The following is a 7,291-nucleotide window of genomic DNA, read 5'->3' as shown; positions in this document are numbered from 1 at the left end:
GGAGATAAGGCGCTGTACAGGAGATACAGCGCCTTCAAAAAGTTCACACCCCTTTTCCACATTTTGTTGTGTTACATTTTAAATTGATTAAATTGAGATTTTGTGTCACTGGCCTACACACAATACCCCATAATGTCAAAGTGGAATTACGTTTTCAGACATTTTAACAAATTCATTAAAAATGAAAAGCTGAAATATCTTGAGTCAATAAGTTTTCAACCCCTTTGTTATGGTAAGCTTAAATAAGTTCAGGGTCGAGTTTACTCACTAGAGTACCTAGAACAGAGAACAGGTGAGTTTGTTTATGTTTAGAGAATTATTTGTCATACACCAATGAATAAATAAAGGTTAATGAGATGTTTTTTTACTAAAACGTGGGGGGCATTTATTTTGAACATTTACGAAATTCCGTGAACCGGAAGTCATTCTTTAGTGTTGCTGGGAAGATGCTAATATTTGTTGCCACGTCGGATCAGAAAACAATTCTTGATGATATATCGTAAAACCGAGATCAATTGTTAACAGGGTTACACGATTTGGAGTGCTATCCTCTGTTTAGAGACAACAACAAAAGTATTACAATACTAATCATTTATGGTAAGTAGCGGAACATTTCTGGTTCATTCAAACATCAGTTAACAGTAGTGAGATAGCCAGTCACCGGTTGGTAACTAACGCTAGCTTGCCAAGTTGCAAAAATTTACAAGTGTCTTTTTCACAGAGATTTATGTTGTTTACTAGTATTTAATTAGCTGGAACACTAAATATACGGTTATATCTGTTCCAATCTTTCGTAAACTATTGTATGCGTTCTCTGTAATTTAGTTAGCAGCTCATGTAACACTGAAAAATGTGGCGTTCCAGCTTATCTGATCATCCCTTCTGTTTGTCTTGCATATAGGTTTCCGTCATCAACACGGTGGACACCTCCCATGAGGACATGATCGTGAGTCAAGTTCCTCGTCAATGAACTGTGAACTCTGTGACAGCCAGCAATATTAGCTAACTACACTGAACAGTTACAGTTCATATAAGGAAATCAGTCAGTAGTCTATGGATTTCACATGACTGGGGATCAGTGGAGGCTGGTGGGGGGAGCTATACGAGGATATGCTAATTAATGGCTGAAATGGAACGGTATCAAACATGGAAACCACATGTTTGACTCTGTTCTATTAATGCCATTACAACGAGTCCAGCCTCCTTTAGCTCCTCCCACCACTGCTGGGAACAGAGATATATCTGTTGGTCACAGATACCTTAAAAAAAAGGCATGGGCATGGATCAGAAACCCAGTCACTGTCTGTTGTTCCCATTATTTGCCTCATGCGGCATGACATCTCCTTTGCATAGAGTTGATCAGGCTGTTGATTGTGGCCCGTGGAGTGTTGTCCCACTCCTCTTCAATGGCTGTATACGAAGTTGCTGGATATTAGCGGGAACCGGAACACGCTGTCGTACACATCGATCCAGAGCATCCCAAACATGCTCAATGGGTGACATGTCTGGTGAGTATGCAGGCCATGGAATTGTGTAAAGATCCTTGTGCCATGGGGCCCAGCATTTGTCATGCTGAAACATGAGATGATGGCAACAGATGAATGCCACAACAATGGACCTCAGTATCTCGTCACGGTATCTCTGTGCATTCAAATTACCATCGATAAAATGCAATTGTGTTTGTTGTCCCTAGCTCATGCCTGCCCATACCATAATCCCACCGCCCGCGTGGGGCACTCTGTTCACAACGTTGACATCCACAAACCGCTGGCCCACATGACGCCATACACTCTGTCTACCTTCTGCCCGGTTGAAACCGGAATTCATCTGTGAAGAGCACACATCTCCAGCGTTCCAGTGGCCATCGAAGGTGAGCATTTTCCCACTGAAGTCGGTTATGACTGCAGTCAAGTCAAGACCCTTGTGAGGACGATGGGTAGGAAGATGAGCTTCCCTGAGACTGTTTCTGACAGTTTGTGCAGAAATTCTTCAGTTGTGCAAACAAACTGTTTTCATCAGCTGTCCTGGTGGCTGATCTCAGATGATGCCGCAGGTGAAGAAGCCGGATGTGGAGGTCCTGGGCTGGCGTGGTTACACGTGGTCTGCGGTTGTGAGTCCGGTTGGCCGTACTGCCAAATTCTCTAAAACGATGTAGAAAAATGAACATTTAATTCTCTGGCAACAGCTCTGGTGGACAATCCTGCCGTCAGCATGCCAATTGCACATTCCTTCAAAACATGAGACATCTGTAGCATTGTGTTGTGTGACAAAACTGCACTTTTTAGAGTGGCCTTTTATGGTCCCCAGCACAAGGTGCACCTGTGTAATGATCACATTGTTTAATCGGGCTTCTTGATATGACACATTTGTCAGGTGGAAGGATTATCTTGGCAAATGAGAAATGCTCATTAACAGGGATGTCAACAAAATTTGTGAACACAATTTGAGAGAAATAAGCTTTTTGTGCCGGTGGAATAACTAGCACTTTACATGTTGCGTTTTATATTTTTGTTCAGTGTAGCTAAGATAGTTGACTGAGTGTCATTGATTTGATTTTGAATGAGTTGTGTATTAAGTTAATTCCATTGCCCTGTAAGTCTTTATCTAGTGTTCCTCACTCGACTGTTATGCAACAAACTATCCTCTGAATTGATTGTGTCTAGCTATGCCTTGTCTACTACTCACTATACCTTGACTGATTTGATATGACTGCGACCTTTGATCTGTCTTGATGTGGTCTGTTGTGTGTAAAGCATGATGCCCGGATGGATTACTACGGCAACAGACTGGCCACCTGCTCTTCTGACAGGTCTGTCAAGATCTTCCATGTGAAAAATGGAGGACAGATCCTTGTGGTGGATTTGAGAGGGTAAGTGTGACCTAAATGAGTTCAGATCCATTGTAGTTCTTTGATCACAGTTCTTATCTTTGATTAGTTATTTAACCTAGTTATATATATTAATTTTCACCAGTGTGTGGATTGAGGGGACGATTTCTACCAATTGTCAGCTTAGTAGGAAAACATGTGATTGTGATGTTGGAACTTTTTTTCACATTTTCAAACTCACATGGACGTATAATGTGGTTGTTTTATAATTGTCTCTCTCTCTCCACAGTCACGAGGGTCCTGTGTGGCAGGTGGCCTGGGCTCACCCCATGTACGGCAACATCCTGGCCTCGTGTTCCTACGACAGGAAGGTGATCATCTGGGAGGAGGAGAACGGTACTTGGGACAAAATGTACGAGTACACTGGACACGACTCCTCAGGTGAGAACCTCGCCTGTAACCACTTAACCCTTAATTGCTCCAAGGGGCACGGAACCTTGGCTGACCCATGACCCTGTGCTTCCAACTCCTTTTGGGGTTTGTAGATCTCAGGGGATTAGGTTAAAAGGCAAGCAAAATAAGCATTTCTGTGGACTGTAAAGAAAATGGACAATAATGTATTCTACTGGGAAATATACCAGTTGAGTTCACATGCTAAAGATTTTTTTCAATTTTGTTGTATTTTATTGGTTGTTATAAACCGGGTGGTACGAGCCCTGAATGCTGATTGGCTGAATGCCGTGGTATATCAGACCGTATACCAAGGGTATGACAAAAAAAGTACTATTTACTGGTATAATTACGTTGGTAACCAGTTTAAAATAGCAATACGGCACCTCGGGGGTTTGTGGTATATGGCCAATACGCCACGGCTAAGGGCTGTATCCAGGCACTCCGCGTTGCGTCGTGCATAAGACCAGCCCGTAAACGTGGTATATTGGTCATATACCACATCTCCTCAGGCCTTATTACTTAATTATCCCATTTATGTGTCTCCAGTGAATTCAGTATGCTGGGGTCCATATGACTTTGGTCTGATCCTGGCCTGTGGCAGCTCAGACGGAGCCATCTCATTGGTCACCTGCTGTGGGGATCAACAGTGGAACATAAAGAAGATCAGCAGTGCACACACAGTGAGAACAAGGCTTACGGGTTTAAATGAATGTACTTTTTCACTGTGTGGTCTGACTTTAAAACCCTACAGCTTTCTTTTCTCGTGACCGTATCCTGTGTTCGTATGAATAAACCTGAATGCTTCAGACTGAAGTAGTTGACATTTTAATTGTTAGACATGTTGTATGAACAGGCTTTTTAAACAGTCTGTCAATGTGACTGTGTGTTGTGACAACCCAATCGTCTGTCCTGTCAGATTGGCTGTAATGCAGTGAGCCGGGCTCCAGCGGTGGGGCCAGGTAGTCCGATAGACCAGCCGTCAGGTCTGAAAACCCAACTGCATCAAGAGGTTTGTCTCAGGAGGCTGTGACAACCTGGTCAAGCTCTGGACGTAAGTCAAGGGGTCTTATGCACAACACCGCTATAGTTCTATAAAATCACAGAACATTTTCACTTACTTGCCGGAACATCTCTTATAGCCATAATTGTGTGAGCCACTTCATGGAAAGTGTTCCCAAATAGGTTCCTATGGTAAGTGAAGAATTGTAATATTAAATGGCTGCTAGACAGGTTTTGTATGTCTTCTTTCTTAGAGAGGAGGATGGCCAATGGAAGGAAGACCAGAAGCTGGAGGCTCACAGTGATTGGGTCAGAGATGTAGGCTGGGCTCCCTCCATAGGACTACCCAGCAGCACCATTGCTAGCTGCTCTCAGGTACGCCTCTACTGTTATCAGAGAAAAACAGTGTTGTGTTTGATTCAGGCTCATCTCATATGACCAACAAACTGCTGAAGGTCAATTCCAGTTTAGTTCATTCCGTTAATTCCAACAATTTGAAAAAGTGGCAGTTTTATTTAGAATAGAGATGTTTTCCACCTCAAATAAATGTCACTTCCTGAATTTAAATGGAGTTGAATACACGACCGCGTTCTATGATCTTGTATGGTCTGTTGGGACCCTCGTGAACGGCAGTTTAAAATAAAACTGTTTTTGTTGTGGTCTTGTTTGCTAGTGTGGCTAAGACATTTATCTCATAACAAAAACTCTCTCTTGCTGTCTGTGTGCAGGACGGCAGGGTATTCACCTGGACGTGTGACGGCCCTTCAGGTAACACGTGTGACGGCCCTTCAGGTAACACGTGTGACGGCCCTTCAGGTAACACGTGTGACGGCCCTTCAGGTAACACGTGTGACGGCCCTTCAGGTAACACGTGTGACGGCCCTTCAGGTAACACGTGTGACGGCCCTTCAGGTAACACGTGTGACGGCCCTTCAGGTAACACGTGTGACGGCCCTTCAGGTAACACGTGTGACGGCCCTTCAGGTAACACGTGTGACGGCCCTTCAGGTAACACGTGTGACGGCCCTTCAGGTAACACGTGTGACGGCCCTTCAGGTAACACGTGTGACGGCCCTTCAGGTAACACGTGGACGGCCCTTCAGGTAACACGTGGACGGCCCTTCAGGTAACACGTGTGACGGCCCTTCAGGTAACACGTGTGACGGCCCTTCAGGTAACACGTGGACGGCCCTTCAGGTAACACGTGTGACGGCCCTTCAGGTAACACGTGGACGGCCCTTCAGGTAACACGTGTGACGGCCCTTCAGGTAACACGTGTGACGGCCCTTCAGGTAACACGTGGACGGCCCTTCAGGTAACACGTGTGACGGCCCTTCAGGTAACACGTGTGACGGCCCTTCAGGTAACACGTGTGACGGCCCTTCAGGTAACACGTGTGACGGCCCTTCAGGTAACACGTGTGACGGCCCTTCAGGTAACACGTGGACGGCCCTTCAGGTAACACGTGTGACGGCCCTTCAGGTAACACGTGGACGGCCCTTCAGGTAACACGTGGACGGCTAAACTGCTTCACAAGTTCAACGACGTGGTGTGGCATGTCAGCTGGTCCATCACTGGAAACATCCTGGCTGTGTCCGGAGGGGACAACAAGGTCAGCACACACACACACACACATACACACCAAGACAACAAGGTCAGCACACACACACACACACACACACACACACACACCAAGGTCAGTACACCAAGACACCAAGGTCAGTACACACACACACCAAGATACTAAGGTCAGTACACACACACACCAAGATACTAAGGTCAGTACACACACACACACACACCAAGGTCAGAGGTGAATTGTTTACTCGTTCACTAGTGGGCCGAATAAATAAACCTTTTTCAATTTTCTGTCACAAATGTTGAAGGCGAAAATATGAAAGCAACTCTTTGTTCCCAGCAGTGATTTTGTTGGTGAAATGCCAGAAATGGGTACCATTTTAATCTGCAGCTGTATGGATGATTCACGCCCACTTAGCAGAAGCTTTTATCCACAGCGACTCAGTGCTGTCACAAATGATCCCCTTGTTTGTCTTTAATTGTGACTGTCGTTGCCTGTCTCTAGGTGACTCTGTGGAAGGAGTCTGCGGGCGGCCAGTGGGCCTGCATCAGCGACGTCAACATGGGCCAGGGAGCCGTATCAACCATCACAGATGGAGCGGCGAGGGAACAGTGATCCAGGAGGACATTTTACTCCTCCTCCTACCCCCACAGAGAATGAATGGGCTACTACTCCAGAGACTACTACCATCTAGCCTAGTCCCAGATCTGGGCTAACTACCACCTAGCCTAGTCCCAGATCTGGGCTAACTACCACCTAGCCTAGTCCCAGATCTGGGCTAACTACCACCTAGCCTAGTCCCAGATATGGGCTAACTACCACATAGCCTAGTCCCAGATCTGGGCTAACTACCACCTAGTCCCAGATCTGGGCTAACTACCACCTAGTCCCAGATCTGGGCTAACTACCACCTAGCCTGGTCCCAGATCTGGGCTAACTACCTCCTAGCCTGGTCCCAGATCTGGGCTAACTACCTCCTAGCCTAGTCCCAGATCTGGGCTAACTACCTCCTAGCCAAGTCCCAGATCTGGGCTAACTACCACCTAGCCTAGTCCCAGATCTGGGCTAACTACCACCTAGCCTAGTCCCAGATCTGGGCTAACTACCACCTAGCCTGGTCCCAGATCTGGGCTAACTACCTCCTAGCCTAGTCCCAGATCTGGGCTAACTACCACCTAGCCTAGTCCCAGATCTGGGCTAACTACCACCTAGCCTGGTCCCAGATCTGGGCTAACTACCTCCTAGCCTAGTCCCAGATCTGGGCTAACTACCTCCTAGCCTAGTCCCAGATCTGGGCTAACTACCTCCTAGCCTAGTCCCAGATCTGGGCTAACTACCTCCTAGCCTAGTCCCAGATCTGGGCTAACTACCACCTAGCCTTGTCCCAGATCAGGGCTAACTACCACCTAGTCCCAGATCTGGGCTAACTACCG

The 7,291-nt window shown here is 46.3% G+C and overlaps 1 pseudogene; it reads left to right on the top strand.

The window, feature by feature from the left end:
* Positions 1-442: 442 nt before the first annotated feature.
* LOC120036312 lies at positions 443-7,007 on the top strand (annotated as a pseudogene).
* Positions 7,008-7,291: the final 284 nt, after the last annotated feature.

This window comes from Salvelinus namaycush, unplaced genomic scaffold (assembly GCF_016432855.1).
Source record: "Salvelinus namaycush isolate Seneca unplaced genomic scaffold, SaNama_1.0 Scaffold13, whole genome shotgun sequence".
In the NCBI taxonomy this organism is placed as follows: domain Eukaryota; kingdom Metazoa; phylum Chordata; class Actinopteri; order Salmoniformes; family Salmonidae; genus Salvelinus; species Salvelinus namaycush.
This window is presented reverse-complemented; position numbering and strand designations above follow the sequence as displayed.